Source organism: Balaenoptera ricei, chromosome 17 (genome assembly GCF_028023285.1).
Source record: "Balaenoptera ricei isolate mBalRic1 chromosome 17, mBalRic1.hap2, whole genome shotgun sequence".
In the NCBI taxonomy this organism is placed as follows: Eukaryota; Metazoa; Chordata; class Mammalia; order Artiodactyla; family Balaenopteridae; genus Balaenoptera; species Balaenoptera ricei.
In genome coordinates, this window is record NC_082655.1 from 43,478,044 (window position 1) to 43,493,740 (window position 15,697).

A 15,697-nucleotide genomic window follows, 5' to 3' on the forward strand; every position below is an offset into this window, starting at 1 on the left:
GGATGGATTTGAAAGAGCGAAAGAGAGCGATAGAGGGAGAGATGTTTTGAGCATAAGAAACACTGAATACAAAATTCAATAACTGGAATTACCTGCCTTTAAAATTTATCAGAAAAAAGATGAATACAACCTTTTTTTTTTTTTTTTTTTGAAATCTTAAATTTAAATCAGTCTGATGTATAGCATCGCCTGAAACCTCTACTTTTTGGTTATCACTTTTGGCCTGCAAATGTCTTAAATTTATGAATATCTCAAAAAAATAATAGTTTTAAAATCCAGCCAACGAAATGACTTCTAAATTTTTAGGAAAATCTCATTCCCAAGAATCTGGTTCCCAAGTTTGTGCAGAAGACACTGTGAGCCCACAGCCTCTACCACCAGGAACCACCCAAACCAACACACCTGTGTGTCCCACACAACCCTTTCCCTTTGCTCCCATTTTCACAGAGTATCACATATTTATAGAGCTGGAACTTTGGAGTTCACAAAAACGTCATCATCTCTATTCCTGCAAATTTCATAAATATGTAATTTAAAGGCAATTTCTTTGTTTTCTAAAAAAAATAGTCAGGATAATAAGTGAAGTAGGATGTTAATTAAGGAGAGAGAGAGAAAATGAAAATATTTAATTCTTATTGCTAAATCACATACCCAAACAGCAGGGAATGTAGAGACTGAAGCTTAAAGACTAAAGAAAGGGGAAACATAAGTGTCAAGCAGAGTTCCCAGCTGGCTGTAACATTTTCCTGTGGTGCCAGCATGTTTGAACTAACAATTATTTGGAAAGAATGGGACTTATTAAGAGAAAGAAATCAACCCTCTTAGGTCTTCCAGGATGGACATAATAATAAAAAAATAATTATTGGCTCTCTGAAACATCTTTCATCCATGGATCTCAGGATATTTTATCCAATATTACTTAATTAAAATTCATACTACTTATATATCTGAGGGAGAGAATTACTATATTTTATAGATGAAAAATTGCTTTTCAGAAAGATTGAACAACTTGACCACACAAGTTTTTATGGTTGTAAATTGAAATAAATACCATTGCCTTCTTTCTATGCCTAAATAAGTTTCACCAAACTAAGAAATTAAAATATAGGCACTTCCCTGGAGGTCCCGTGGTTAAGACTCCATGCTTCCACTGTAGGAGGTGTGGGTTCAATCCCTGGTCAGGGAACTAAGATCCCACATGCTGCGTGGCATGGCCAAAAAAAAAAAAAAAAAGAAATTAAAATGTAAAATAAGCAATTTTTTGAGTCTAATGACACAAAATTACTCATGTTGGATTTGGGGAAGGGATTATTCTTCCTTCTTCATTGAATTGATCAGATACTCTGGTGATATTTTTTACATAGCACAGATATTTTCCATTTATGTTTAGTTATTCTGAAGGCTGGAAAACATCAGAAAACCCTTTCACATGCCTGGGTTTTGTTCTCTATGTATCCAATTTTCATTATGTCTTGACCACTCGACAATTCAATCCTTGCTTGATTCAAGCTCCCCCTTTAAAAAATTTTTTTTCATGAAAGTGCTATTAAAATAAAAATGCCTCCAAACAGAGGGATGCATTGTGGTTAAAGGACAATAAAATTTCTGAAAAGAAAATCAACTTTTGAAATATTAGTTGCTATTAATTGTTAGAAATTAATGTCACACTATTTAATAAGAAAATTTATTGTGTGTGCTCAGTGAAGTCAATTGTATTATTAATATGTATCTTATCTCTCATAATTTTCTTCTACATTCAAGTAAATTGGAGTATTAGTGAAAGCAATCATGGTAATGTCAATAACCCCAAGAACAGTGATAATATTGGTACAAACAGGTCAAATTTAGTATTTATTCTGTGCCAAGCTCTGTGCTAAGCATTTCAGAGTTCTCATCTTCTCCTTTTATCCTTACCTAGGGGGCAGGTATTATTGCTAATAAGTAAACTGCTTTTGTTCATATCTTAATTATACCACTTACTAGCTCTCTTACTGGAATGAGTTACTTAAAGTTTAGAGGGCTCCTCATCCACAAAATCAGGGTGATTAAAAGGTTATCGTGAGGATTAAATGATTAATACACAGGGGATCCTTAGAAGAGTACCTGATACATGGTAAAGGTCTCAATACATATTAACTATGGTACAAATGAGGGCACTGGGCTTCAGGGATGTTAAGTCATTTGCCCATGGCCATTGGTGTGGTGCATAGAGGAGCCATTGCTTTCCAACTTCAAATTCTGGGCTTCTAATATCACATTAATTCTAGTTGTTGGTAGCCCCTAATAAATTACAACTACAAGAATTAAGTTTCTTAAGGACAGGGAATGTAACTTAAGTATTTAAATTGTTTTTCCCATTTTTATTGAGAAATAATTAGTATACGTCACTGTATAAGTTTAAGGCATACACCATGATGATTTGATTTATATATATTGTGAAATATTTACCACAATAGGTTCAGCTGTAACTTATATATCTTTGTGTTCTCAGGCCTCAGCACAGTGCATAGCTCCTACATTGTACTGCTTAATTTGATTTAAAATAAAAAGTAAGGCTCTGTTTACTGTTTCATACTTTTTACCAAAAGAGCGTAGATTATATTTCTTGGCTATTCTTCCCATTTTCTGTTCCTTTTTCTGTAAAAGACATAGTTATTTACCTAGTGACTACTACATCAAATCCAAGTAGAGAGCTGGGAAGAGTTATTTCACTTCCTTGCCATTATTTGTCCACCATATATCTTAATTCAGTACTGGAAATGGTACACTGATAATTATTAGTTAATTCTTCCACATAGAGACACTCAATGTTATTTTTATATGATACTGAAATCCTTTATCTTTTGCATGGATTATTTGAAAATAATATAGCACTATTCATTCTTGATAGCAATCTCAACATCCTTCTTCTTTCATCTAAAAAGACTTTAATACTCACCAAAGAAAATGAAGGAGGTAGAAGTTCATGACAGTATTGAACCATGTATTATTCTAATTCCATTCTGAGAGAGACCTCAAGAGATCAAGATCTTATCTTCTATCAGACAAAATCACATATAAATCATCCTGGAAAGATGAGGGTGCAGCTGATTAACAGAGAAATTTCCACAAAATTCCTCAGACCTTTGGTTTATCTCCAACTTTCAGAAGGTTACTATTTAGGTTTAACCTGTAATTTCCATTTTCATGTTCCATGGAAGCAAATGAATGTTGCCTGAACTATCTTTTGGTTTTGAACATCCATTAAAAATAGATCATTAACAACAATTCAAAATTCCTATCTGTGTGCATCCTATAATGTATTTTGTTTCGGAAGTGTAATTTTTTTGTGAAATATCAATTTTTTTTCAGGTTTATGAAAGAATCTGGCAAAAACAATAATTACAACAACAACAAATAGCAGTAGGTAAACTGAGAAAGAAGGAAACGTAACTGGCCTATATATATATATATACATATATGTGTGTATATGTGTATATATATATTCTTTAGAGTATGATAATAATCCTTTAGTACAATTCAAATGAGCAAATTGTTACTGTAGAAGAATATCAGCTAGGAAAAATGGAAGTGGCTGCATTCCTCAGAGACAGACCAGTAATGTTGCAAGAGAATTGCTTCCAAAATGAAGGGTAATTATTGACCTGAAATCACTTCTCTAAGTTATGTGAGTTGAGTTGCCATCATTTTGTTATTGCTGAAAATTAAGATTTTGTGATATTTTCCAACTATAATACTCATTTTAAATGACTGTTTAAAAATTGTTTTCTGACAGATATGCATTTTTTTAGCATGCTTCTTTAGCCGGACCTAGAAATAGGTAGCATTTAATAGCCAACCTTGGGTTTCTGTGATTGGGTATTACAATGAAAAAACTCAGGACATCTATGTTTTGCCTTTGGTTTTGTCACCACTAGTATTCTCAATATGTATTTCTTTCCTTTATTATTATTTTTGGCATTATTTTTATTCACAAAAACATGGTGTTAAACTAAATTACCTCTTCAGTCCTTTCTAAAGATATTGTAGTATGTACAGAGAGTAATTCACACTTGTTCAACATTTTCCAACAAGATAAAACGAAACTCTTTTCTGTAGCTTCCAGTTTGTTAATGTCACCGTGTTAAGCCATATCACCACAGATGGATGTTTTCTCATTTCTTAAATTTTTCCTCTACTTTACTTCTAAATATCTTTACTTATGCCATGCCCTCAAACTTAAAGGAACATTTCTCCATGTTACTCTGGAATTCATATTTATTATTCAAGATACAGGTCAAATATGCTCTCTTTTAAACTTGAATATCTGAATTTTTTCCATTTAACAGACTATGAATGACTCATTTCAAAAAGATTTTTGAGGTGTACCTTGGTATTCGCAGCAAAAATCCACAGTACTCTAGATCATAGAGATTCAAGACAGGAAGTCAACACATAACCAAAGCCTTTCAAAGTCTCACTAAATCAAAGTCAGATGATTTGGGTTCCCAACAATTGATTTTTTTTTTTTTTTTTTTGGCTTCACAGTAACCCCCAGAACAGAAGTCTGGCTATAGCCATGGGAAATGATCCACAGTCAATGGATACCTCCATTGACCCTTTTATATTGATTTCCCTTTATAAGGAATGATGTCATTTGTGATTAATTCAGTCTTCTTACCCTTGCTGCCAATGATTTCCTGCCCTTAAACACTGCTCTGGCCATGATGCTTTATACAGAAGTCTCCCTCATTAAAACAACAACCATTTTATCGGAGAGAGATTTTTGTGGAGATTCAGAAACACATCTGCATTATGGAGCTCTTCTGGGGTATTGGGTAAAAAGAGAGTCTGCAAAAAGACACTGTAGTCTTGAAAAAGGCTAATCCATCACTATGATCATTGTCTTGACATCATGAAGAGATGAAGGAGTGAGTAGAGAGTTGCATGGAGCCATGTAGGGGTCAGGAAGAAAGTGTTAGTTTGTTTCTCCTTATTTTACTTATTTGAAATTGTGAATCTCACTAACCTCAGCCCATGCAAACATTTTTGAGTCTGAAATGTGTAAGGTGCCCTTGTGCTATAGATATGTCCATGTCCTACATCTCTTACTGACTCTATGCTTCCAAGTAAGGAAGGTTGTGTTGCCTGTGCTGTCCTGAATATGGAAAGATTTCAGTATTTGTTAAATAAATAGATACTGGGACCTTCTCTCCTTCACATATTAGAAGCTAAAGAAAGACAAAGTACTTAAATAAATTCTCCTACTCCTTGTTTTCACAATCAAATTATTTATAATCACATGTATAAATACCTATTACTACATAGTTCTTAGAGTTCTACGAGGCGGCACACAACCTTGGTCACACAAAAGAATTACCTGGAGAGCTTTAAAAACCACTGGTGCCTGGACTTCCCTGGTGGCACAGTGGCTAAGAATCCACCTGCCAATGCAGGGAATAGAGGTTCGAGCCGTGGTGTGGGAAGATCCCATATGCCATGGAGCAACTAAGCCCGTGTGCCACAACTACTGAGCCCATGAGCCACAGCTACTGAACCCCACATGCCTAGATCCTGTGATCCACAACAAGAGAAGCCACCACTATGAGAAGCCCTTGCACCGCAACAAAGAGTAGCCCCCTCTCGTCGCAACTAGAGAAAGCCCGCGTGCAGCAACGAAGATCCAACACAGCCAAAAATAAATAAATTAAATAAATAAATTAAACAATAAGTAAATAAACAACACTGGTGCCTAGATCTGAGCCCAGAGTTCCTAATTTAGTTGATCAGGGATTCTGATTTAGTTAATATTGGGCATCAGTTTTGTGTGTGAGTGTGTTTATTCTTCCCATATGAGTCTGATGTTCAGCCAAGGTTGAGAACCAATATAGAAAAGCAACAATGGCAAATGGTTCCAGGATAAATGAACAACAGAATTCAATATTATAAACTATTTGTAGGCAAAACCCTGTGGACAACACACAGATAAGTAAAGCTCCAAGAAATTTATAATTGGAGATTTGTTTTAGTGTTTTCACCTTAATCATCAGTATAAAGAATGTATTAAGTGTCTATTATCACTGCTTTAGGTCTTGAGTTAAAGAGATGCAAAGACTTGGTCATTTTACATCTTTTACTGACTATTTTAAGGCATTGGTTTTTCTCCACTATACTGTGAAATACACAGTTTCTTCAAAGAAATGGAGGTGGAATAAACGAAAGTGTTCACTGAAACCAAAGTATTCCACCACCAGTAAATTTATGTAAAAAGAGTCAGAGAGCCACCTCTCAGACCTGAAATGTCAAACTTGTAAAAATAGTATTCTTGGGAGTTATATTTGATCATTTGTTAAATATGGGGATATAAAGTGTAGAAATCCATGTGTAATGCTTCAAATCCCTAATTTGGTTTAAAAGGTCAGTTGAAGCCTAAAAGGACTTGACATTTTACCTTTTAAAGTCTGACTTTTGGTCTTAAGACTTAACAACTTTTCAGCCTGAATGACCTGAAGGATAAATAGAAAGCTGGTTTCAATTGAACTATTTAGAAAGCAGGGGATCTTCTAATTTGTAAAATAGCATTCAGAGAGCTTTTTCCATTAAGAACTCAATCGACTGAAAAATGATTTCCTTGGGTATTCCACAATCTTTCAATGCTTGTGTAAATTTTACGCAGGAGGTGGGCAGTGTGTGAGGCTCAAGATATAAAACCCCATGGTACAAAGGAAGTAAACCACCTTATGAGCCACAGAAAACTGATGATCACCTGTAAGCAATGTGTATTGCCTCTGTTTACCAGTTTCTCCCTCAGGTGAAATACAAATTAATCATTATAGTTTCATTTTTTGAAGCAAGTTCAATGGCTTTTTCAAACTATCATTATCATCCATTAATATTTATTGAGCACCCTGGGTACATGTTATAGAAGGGCTGGTAGGCTATCATACAACAAATGTCTTACTGTAAACTATGCTTTGTATACTTTTTATTATATTTTCATAGGACCAAGTGAATGTCTCTTTTGTATGGTTTGTCTTAAAATGCCACTCATGTGAAAGCAACCAAGGACTGGAATTGGAATTCTAGAAGTAATTTTCTGTGTCATTTGCTTGTGTGTGTGTGTGTGTGTGTGTGTGTGTGTGTGTAGGTCAGCGTAAAGCATAAAACGTAAAACTTAAGTCAAGATTTATTGGGACAATGCTAATTTTGTTATATCATTTAAAAATGAACTCTATTTTTTTACCTCATTGATAAGATCAGCAAGTATTCTTTTAAAAAATGAAAATGTAGAAAGAATGAACCAAATATCATGATGAACTATTCATATGTTCAGAAAATTGCCTTTTATAACATAAAAAATGAAGTTCTTCGGTAGAGTTGAAATTTCTCTTTTCTACAAAGGCCATTTTAAATTGAGACTTCCATGAGAGTATTTCCAAGGATTATCCAAATACAGACCATACTTTTGACATATTTCTGTCTTACCCAGAGATATTCCTAGGCTAGATTCCCAAACTGAAGAAACATTTGTTTCTTCTCACTTAGCATAATGCCCCTGTGGGAAGGAGAATCTGAAGTGATCAGAATCCTAGGCAACTTGCTCAGATCTCATATAAAATAATAGAATTTTTATATTTTTGTGAACATGGTTCTTTTAGTAACTCATTGAAGGCCTATTTACTGAAAACATACCATATACAAGTCCCAAAGTCTATGGGAATGCAAAGGTAGCTCAAACACCTATCCTGCCGTCAATGTGATTTCCTAAATTACCATGCTTTATAATTTGCACATTATTTTTATATTTTTACACTCTATTAATCTAGCAGTGCTTCGTCTAAAAATTACTTGTAGACATCTATAATATTCCAAGTGTGGAAACTGCTAACTATTGATTTGTAGAAAAGACAAATCACAGAGGCTTCAGCTGGCCAATGTGAAGCTGCCCTCAATTATTATGTTTAAATGTTACATTTTCAGCTGTACAATTCAATAGGGGTGAGTGAAGCTGAGGAGTACTGTACTTTCTCTAGACCCCAGTGAGACAACCATGAATGGTCGTGGGGAACTCCTGATCCTTTCCAAGACCTCATTCATTGGAAATTGAGTTAAATATCTAAAAGGGAAGGAAATGCACAGGCTGGTGTCCCTAATGGGAAGCATCACTGACCTAGTGCTCCTCAGTGTAACTCAGTAACATGCATAAAGGGAGATTAAAGTTCAGAGTTGAGATGAGAAAAAGAATGAGGAATGTATAGGAACGTTGTGTTCTTATTTCATGCAAGGCATTGAAGATGCATGTCAAAGTCCTAAAGAGAAGCACAGGTTGGTAGATAAATCCCTGTGAAATGAATTGGACCACAGCACATCAAATTCTATTTTAAAAAATAATTATGTCAAAATCAGTCAATTGGTGTAACAGCAATAGTTACTTTAATAGAACATTATCACAGGATCAATGTCTCCCACTTTGAAAAAATAACCATTTCCCCTTCACTTCGACATTTATTTTTGATAAATGCTCCAGCTTCACCTCAGTATTAATTTCTCAGCCAAGTACTATTATGCTGTGACAACCTTCTATTCCATTGTCATTGTGTCAGGTTATTTATTGAAAAGGATAATAGGTAGATATATTTGCCTTTAGAATGTTAAGAAATAAATGGCATTCTTATTCTTTATTTATCTACAGTACTTCTTAATTTCAGAGAATGGTTCTAGTGATAATTACTAGATTTTTACATTGGTAGAAAACTGAAGCATATGTTAATAATAGTACAATTTGATATTTATGAGTTATTTTCTTCTACAAATATAAAATTTAGTAATCATTATTAAGATAACTCTATTTATTAAAATCTGAAAACAACCTATTATTGCTTTGAGTAATCTGGCCCATTATCTCTTAATCAAGTAATATAAAGAGATGTTAGGAGCTTGTCTTACAATCATACAGAAAATAGTCCTTTTGTTATCTGTGGTCTACACTTTCCACATAATAAAGTGCTCCCATTCTGTTTCTAACAGCTTCAACAAAGAACAAGACAGTATAAAACAACCCTCAAGTTATTATTTAGTGTGTATCTGAAAGTTGTTAAAATCAAGTAAACTAAATAATTGAGAGATCTGACAACTGTTTTGATTCACAAATAGTTTGGGGGGGTATTTTGTTTTTATGGAGTTGAGAAAAATGAGCAAGAATAGGACTGGGTTATGCTGTAAAAATCTATCCACCTTTTGAAACAAGTTTAAAAATTTTCATACTCATTAGATTTGCAAAAATTTTAAAGTTTAACAGTAATAAATGGTGATGAAGATGTAGGGAAATATAAACTCAGACGTATCATTGTTTGAAATTTAAATCTGTGAAACATTTTGGAGAGTAATTTGGCAATATGTAATATGACTAAAGATATGCACACTATCGAATATTGTCTATAATTTAAAATAAATTAACTAGATTTACACATTTCAACATTAATAGATTTTAAAATAACATGTAAAAAAACACAATGCAGAAAAATAACTACAATAGAAATACTATTTAGTTAACTTTTTAAGCCATGCAAAATAGAAATATATTTGTGGACACATTTTTTTTTTTTTTAAAGACACCAATTGTACTTGAACATTTGTTATTATTATTTTTTATTTATTTATTTTTGGCTGTGTTGGGTCTTCGTTTCTGGGCGAGGGCTTTCTCTAGTTGCGGCAAGCGGGGGCCACTCTTCATCGCGGTGTGCAGGCCTCTCAGTATCGCGGTCTCTCTTGTTGCGGAGCACAGGCTCCAGACGCGCAGGCTCAGTAGTTGTGGCTCACGGGCCTAGTTGCTCCGCGGCATGTGGGATCTTCCCAGACCAGGGCTCGAACCCGTGTCCCCTGCATTAGCAGGCAGATTCTCAACCACTGCGCCACCAGGGAAGCCCCTGTGGACACATATTTTTAAAAATAGCTTGGAATGATGCATACCTGGAATGATAGATCCTAATTTCAGAATAATGGTTAGTTTTCAGGAAGGAGATGATGTGATTGGTGAGGATAAAGGAATTTCAACAACATTTTAATGTTTATTTCTTAAAGAAAACCAGTTCTCAAGAAAATAAGACAGAATATTAATATTTGCAATTCTTTCCTGTAATGACATGGATATTTGTTAAATTACTGTCTGTAGTTTCCTTTATGTTTTAAATATTTTTGATACTAAAAGTACCTTATAAATGAAATGCACAGGTTACATCTTTTTCTATACATTCACCACCAGTATGTTCTCTAGGTCAAGTATTTTCATTTGTTCATTCTTTCAATAAATAAACATTCACTGAACAACTTACTTCTTCGAGCACTGAGCTACATTCTAGATAATCAAAGAAGATGCCTTCAATGGACTTCCAGTTTAGCTAATGAACTACTGAATATATAAAAAATTTTTACCATTCTTTAGCATTTTCCTATGCCCAAAAATAGCAGCTTTACTTAGAAAAGCCACCATCCTTCTACCAAAAATAGCTTCCTTATCTTTGTGTACTTCTGCTAATGTGATTTGTTGAACCAGAGCTTTGCTAATGACTAGAAGTTATACTAATACAGAGTTCAGTTCCTTTGTGTCTATAGAGTGAATTTAGGAAGTTGCAGCCTCAGAGCACTGAATCAGTAATTCCTGGCTTCTTTCTGGGATTCACACATCAGAAAAAGCTTCAAAGAAAGTGAGGCACTTAAAAGAGGGTGATTAAGATATATTTTGCTCTAATAATATTACCACCTACTAATACTGTCATTCATAGAAGAAATAATATTTTAATATAAAAACTATAGGAATATGGTTCTTTAAACTGAATGCACTTAGCTTTTGGATACATTTGCTACATTGTCCCATATTTTTTACATTTTACTGTAAGCCAGTAAAAATTGTATTATGGACTAGTCTTTGAAAACTGCTGCCCTAAATGATCCCCATGCTTCTGACTTTGTGTAACCAGACTGAATGTGTGAAATATTGGGAAATAGATACATTTTCAAAAAGTTTTCAACTGGTTTGAAAGAGACTTACTGCTCCTAACCACTGGTAAAAATTGTTGTAATGCATGTATGCTTATCAGTGAAGCGAGTTGAATTTAAGGTGAGCAATTATTTCAAAAGAATATATGCTTCACTCAAAAGTTAGCATTGATGCTGATAATAACACTGTGAATTTGTACCAGGCTTTCACTGTTTTTAAGACACCTATACGTTATCTCTCTCTAACGCACAGTGCTGATAATAAAGCCAAAGAGGAAAAGAGAAGAACAATTGCCATCTTCATTAGATGTGGGATTCCATGTGTCCTAGTATCTGTACTGAGCTGTATTCAGAGTCCAGGAACCAGAGGAAACTTTCTTAAAAACGATACCAATTTTTACTTACTTCTGCTTAAAATTGTTATATATAATACACTGCAAAATCATAGCAGCATTTATCATAACTACCTTCTTTTCCTCCCCAGTTCTCTTACCTTTCATAGCTGCTCCTTAGTCTCACCTGGGAATCTCTTGTCAATTTCTCTGGAGCACCTTGCCATGGTTCTATCTCACCCCACTCCAGCTCTTTCATATGTAAGGCATCTTAGCCTCCAGGAATTCTTCAAAATTTCCTCTTTACTTTCCAATGTCCCAGATCCTTTTTAATAGAAGAAAGTCTAGACCAGACTCAGCATCTAGAATTCTTACCCTTTTCTCTTTTCTCTCTGTTTCTATACCTCTTTCCCCATTCTCATGACTTGACATCACAAACTGTCCAAGAATCAGCCCAGGAAATCCAAAACTCTCCTTAGAGAAAAAGGCAAGTGGGGATGTTGAGTAACAGAAGACATAATTTTCTGTAACTAGGACTGGGAGGGGGAAAACTGGGAAAGGCTGGCAGCATGTTATTAAAAGTTGCCCAGATCATAATAAAGATGAGAACAATAAAATGAAACAAAGTAAGAAAGCACTGGTAGTTTAGGGTATATGGTTATCAAGGCAGAACATCAGCCTTCTCTATCAATGAATGATGCAGCTCTGACACATATGTATGTAATAGCCCAGTAGGTAAACCTGTTCCCAGAAGAAAGATTTGTCTCATTGTGTTTAAAGGCTGGAAATACCCTCTGCCTCCCCAGTTAAACCAAACCTTCAGTTAGAAAAAATATAGTGTTCCCTTTGACATATCCCTGTTTATTTCCTATTCTATGGGTGATGAAAGCACCCACGGAAAGCTACAGGATGTGCATAATGAATACTTAGAGAAACAAAGAAGGTAGACTCTTGTTTATTCTCAAGCTTATTAGGGTCATGGGTCCATTTAAAAATCTGATGGAAAGCTATGGAATTTCAGGGGCATAACAGACCACAGATACAGGATAAGGATTTGTTACTGTCTCTTTTATTTTCCAATCTGCCAGAAATGGCACATACTGCCAAGACTTTTACCCTTCCTAGGCTTCCATTGCCTACACGGATGAGGAAGTGGAGCTAGTCCCTGCAAGTACCAATTTTTAATGAACTAGGAGCTTAACAGCTAGCTTCTTATTCTTTAAAATTAATAATAGTTTTTAACCCAAAGATGTGGATAAATGGATGTAGCTCTAAAGCTAGCCATTATACTATATATTTATACAAATGATGCAAACAATGTTATAAGCAGAAGGAAAAAGCATTTCTCAATCCTCCACCAAAAAAATTGACAGAGGGGATTCCCTGGCAGTCCAGTGTTTAGGGCTCTACGCTTCCACTGCAGAGGGCACGGGTTCCATCCCTGGTTGGGGAAATAAGATCTCACAAGCCCCGGAACATGGCCGAAAAAAAAGAAGAAAAAGGAAAAAAAAAAGTGACCAAAATATAGCATAATATTATTTTGGCCCAATGTCTCTGCAAAGGGTACTGCGCTAAAGCAGCCACCCAAGTCTTATGCTGTTTCTCTTAGATGTGGTAGGTCGGGATGCTGTAAGGAGCTTCTTCCAGATGCATTGCATTTTAAAGCACTTACTCTCAAGAACTTTTTGAAGTTTGGCTGGTACTACTTTACTCATTGACTCATGTTTAGATTAGAGTAACAAATGATCAAACTGAAACTCATTCTGAAACCAAATTCCTTTCTCCCCACAATATAGTACATAAACCGAGCTGCAGCCTTTGCATTTTTCGCCATCTGGCCCGCAGTGTGAGATGATATTAGTAGCATGTCAGGGAATTTTTTCCCCCACTCCTTTCAAAAAAAAAAAGAGGAAAAGAAAAAAATAATCCTAATCTATAGTATGAAGAGTATTAAATGAAACATCTGCCTCACTGAATAAGTAGATGAACTTTGCAGTCTGCAAGCTGCTGGCGTTTGTGAAGTGCATGTTTACATTGCTGACTGCTGTAAATTTTCAAGATGGTGACATGAAATTGACTTACTAAAATATCTTATTCAAATCTCTTAAAACACATGTTTCATTTTATTTTTTTCTCCTTTAATGTCCTTATTCTTGATGAAAGGCATTGCCAATTGAGACAGTGAGGAGTTGCTGAGATTCTAGTCAAGCTGAAGCCACTGAGTAGTTAAAGAAAAATTACATAATAAAATCTGCCAAGAGCTAGCACAAACCTCTTGTTAATGTAGGCCTAGAATCCTAGATGCTAAATCCTAGATGCTAAAAGATAGAATTTAGGCAAATGCTATGAAGAAAAGAGCCAAGATGATGTTCAAATATTTTAAAGGAAAGATTCTTTAAAAAATAATATCTGATTGATGGGTGATCATAAACTCTACTAAATTCAGTCCTACTCAGTGAATAAAGCTCAGAGGGTGAACGTTTCTCAACATTTTTCTAAAATATTAGCACTTTGGACAAAGTACCACATAGCCCAATTAGGGATTTGAGCTTCATTGAGGACAGGTCTTAATCTAAGTTTCAAGTTTCTTTCTCTCTTGAGTGTAAATACCCCATTTTCTCTAACAACTCTATTTAATGTCAACACATACTCTAAAAACAAATATATTTTTCTACAATTTGTGCAATATTCAGAACCTAGAAATGTTTTTCCAGTTATCTCTCTACAAGGGCTAGGAAATTTATATTACTCTTGGGGGGTGGAATATACTCTGTTACAATACAAGGTCTAGATAAGATATTTAAAGCAAATTTTTACTGCTATATGTAGAGATGTATCCACACTCATTTCACTCTTTACCCTTGAATGTAGAGAAGGCTGACCTGCCAACTGATTTCCAATGAAATATAATTCTCTGCAGAAGAGTGTTTTTTATCAGATGTGCATTCACCCCGTGTCTACTGCTGCTATGTTATTCCAGCATTGCCCTCTGGACAAGGAGGGGGGGATCTCATTTCTACTGCCCTAACTTCTTCTTTTCCTTCCTTCTTCCCTTCCTTCTTTCCTGCCTTCCTTTCTTCCTTCACAAAATACAGTCCTAGTCTGGTATAGATAAGTAAACAAGCAAATATGATACAGAGCAATATGACTGCAACAGGGATAATTATAGGGGTCTGTAGGAGTTCATAGGAAGGGAATTTAATATAGGTGTGGGGTCAGAGAAGGCCTCTAAGAATAAGCAACATCTAAACAGGGACCCAGGAGACAAGTGAGTTACCCAGTAAAGGAGTGGAGTGAAAGAGCAAAGTTTCTAGGCAAAAGTTTAACTCAAAGGAACAGAGTCCAGAGCAAGCATGAATCATTGAAAGACTTGAAAGCAGTGTATTGTAATTTTAACATTTAGTGTAAGTAGAGGAATTGCAAGAGATAAGTTTAGAAAGTCACCTAGGGATGGGGTGAAAGACCAGACAAGCTATGCCATCCAGGGTTTGGGTTTTTTCATGAGGGCAATGAAAAGCCATTGAAAAATTAATCTGAAGGATGACATAATCAGATTTTCACTTTTTGAAAATCCCTTAAGTGGCTCTTCACTGGGGAGAATATGTTAGGAAATAAGCAGGAAGACCTAGAAGTGGTAAAAACATCTAGGGCACTATTTTGGTCATTCAAATGGGAAGGAATGTGAACACACAGATAGGAGTGGTATGGGTGGAGGAGAGAAGGCATATTTGAGACATCTCAAGGGACAGCATTTATAGGAATGATTAGAATGGTGTATGACGAAAAAGGAGGAAACAAAGATTCTGAGACACCCTTGTCTTATTGCTACTTCCATGTCATTGCTACTTATTTCTCTCTTGGGTATTGAATGACCTCTTGAAGCTTTTGAGAGGCACATCGGAAACAAGATTGCATTGCACTGCAATGAAAACCAAGACCGTGGCCAAACTTAGACAGAAAGGCCTAATAAACACCAAACCTAGGGACCCTTCCCACATTCACTTGACCTTCAGGTCCAGTTCAAATGCAATCCAGGATTCTGCCATTCAGAGCTGATCACCCTCTCGACCTCCTGTCTATCGTTTTTGACACGCACTTTGATTATCTATTAGTATTTAATGTGGCTGCCGTAGCATGTGGCATTTCCCCTGGGAGCAGAGACCTTGTCTTTGGATCTCCTGGCCCTAGCAAGCTCCTAGCCCAGTGACTGCACATAATGGGTGCTGAGCTCATGCTTGCTGGATTGAATTTTTCATGTCTACTCACAGCACATGTTTCCGCAGCTGTTTCAGAAGCATCTTGTTCTTTGCCTTGTTTTTCCACCCAGGAGGTTAACGAGCAGAGAACTAAAACTCAGGACTGTGACAGATGTGATGTTACTTAAGACAATG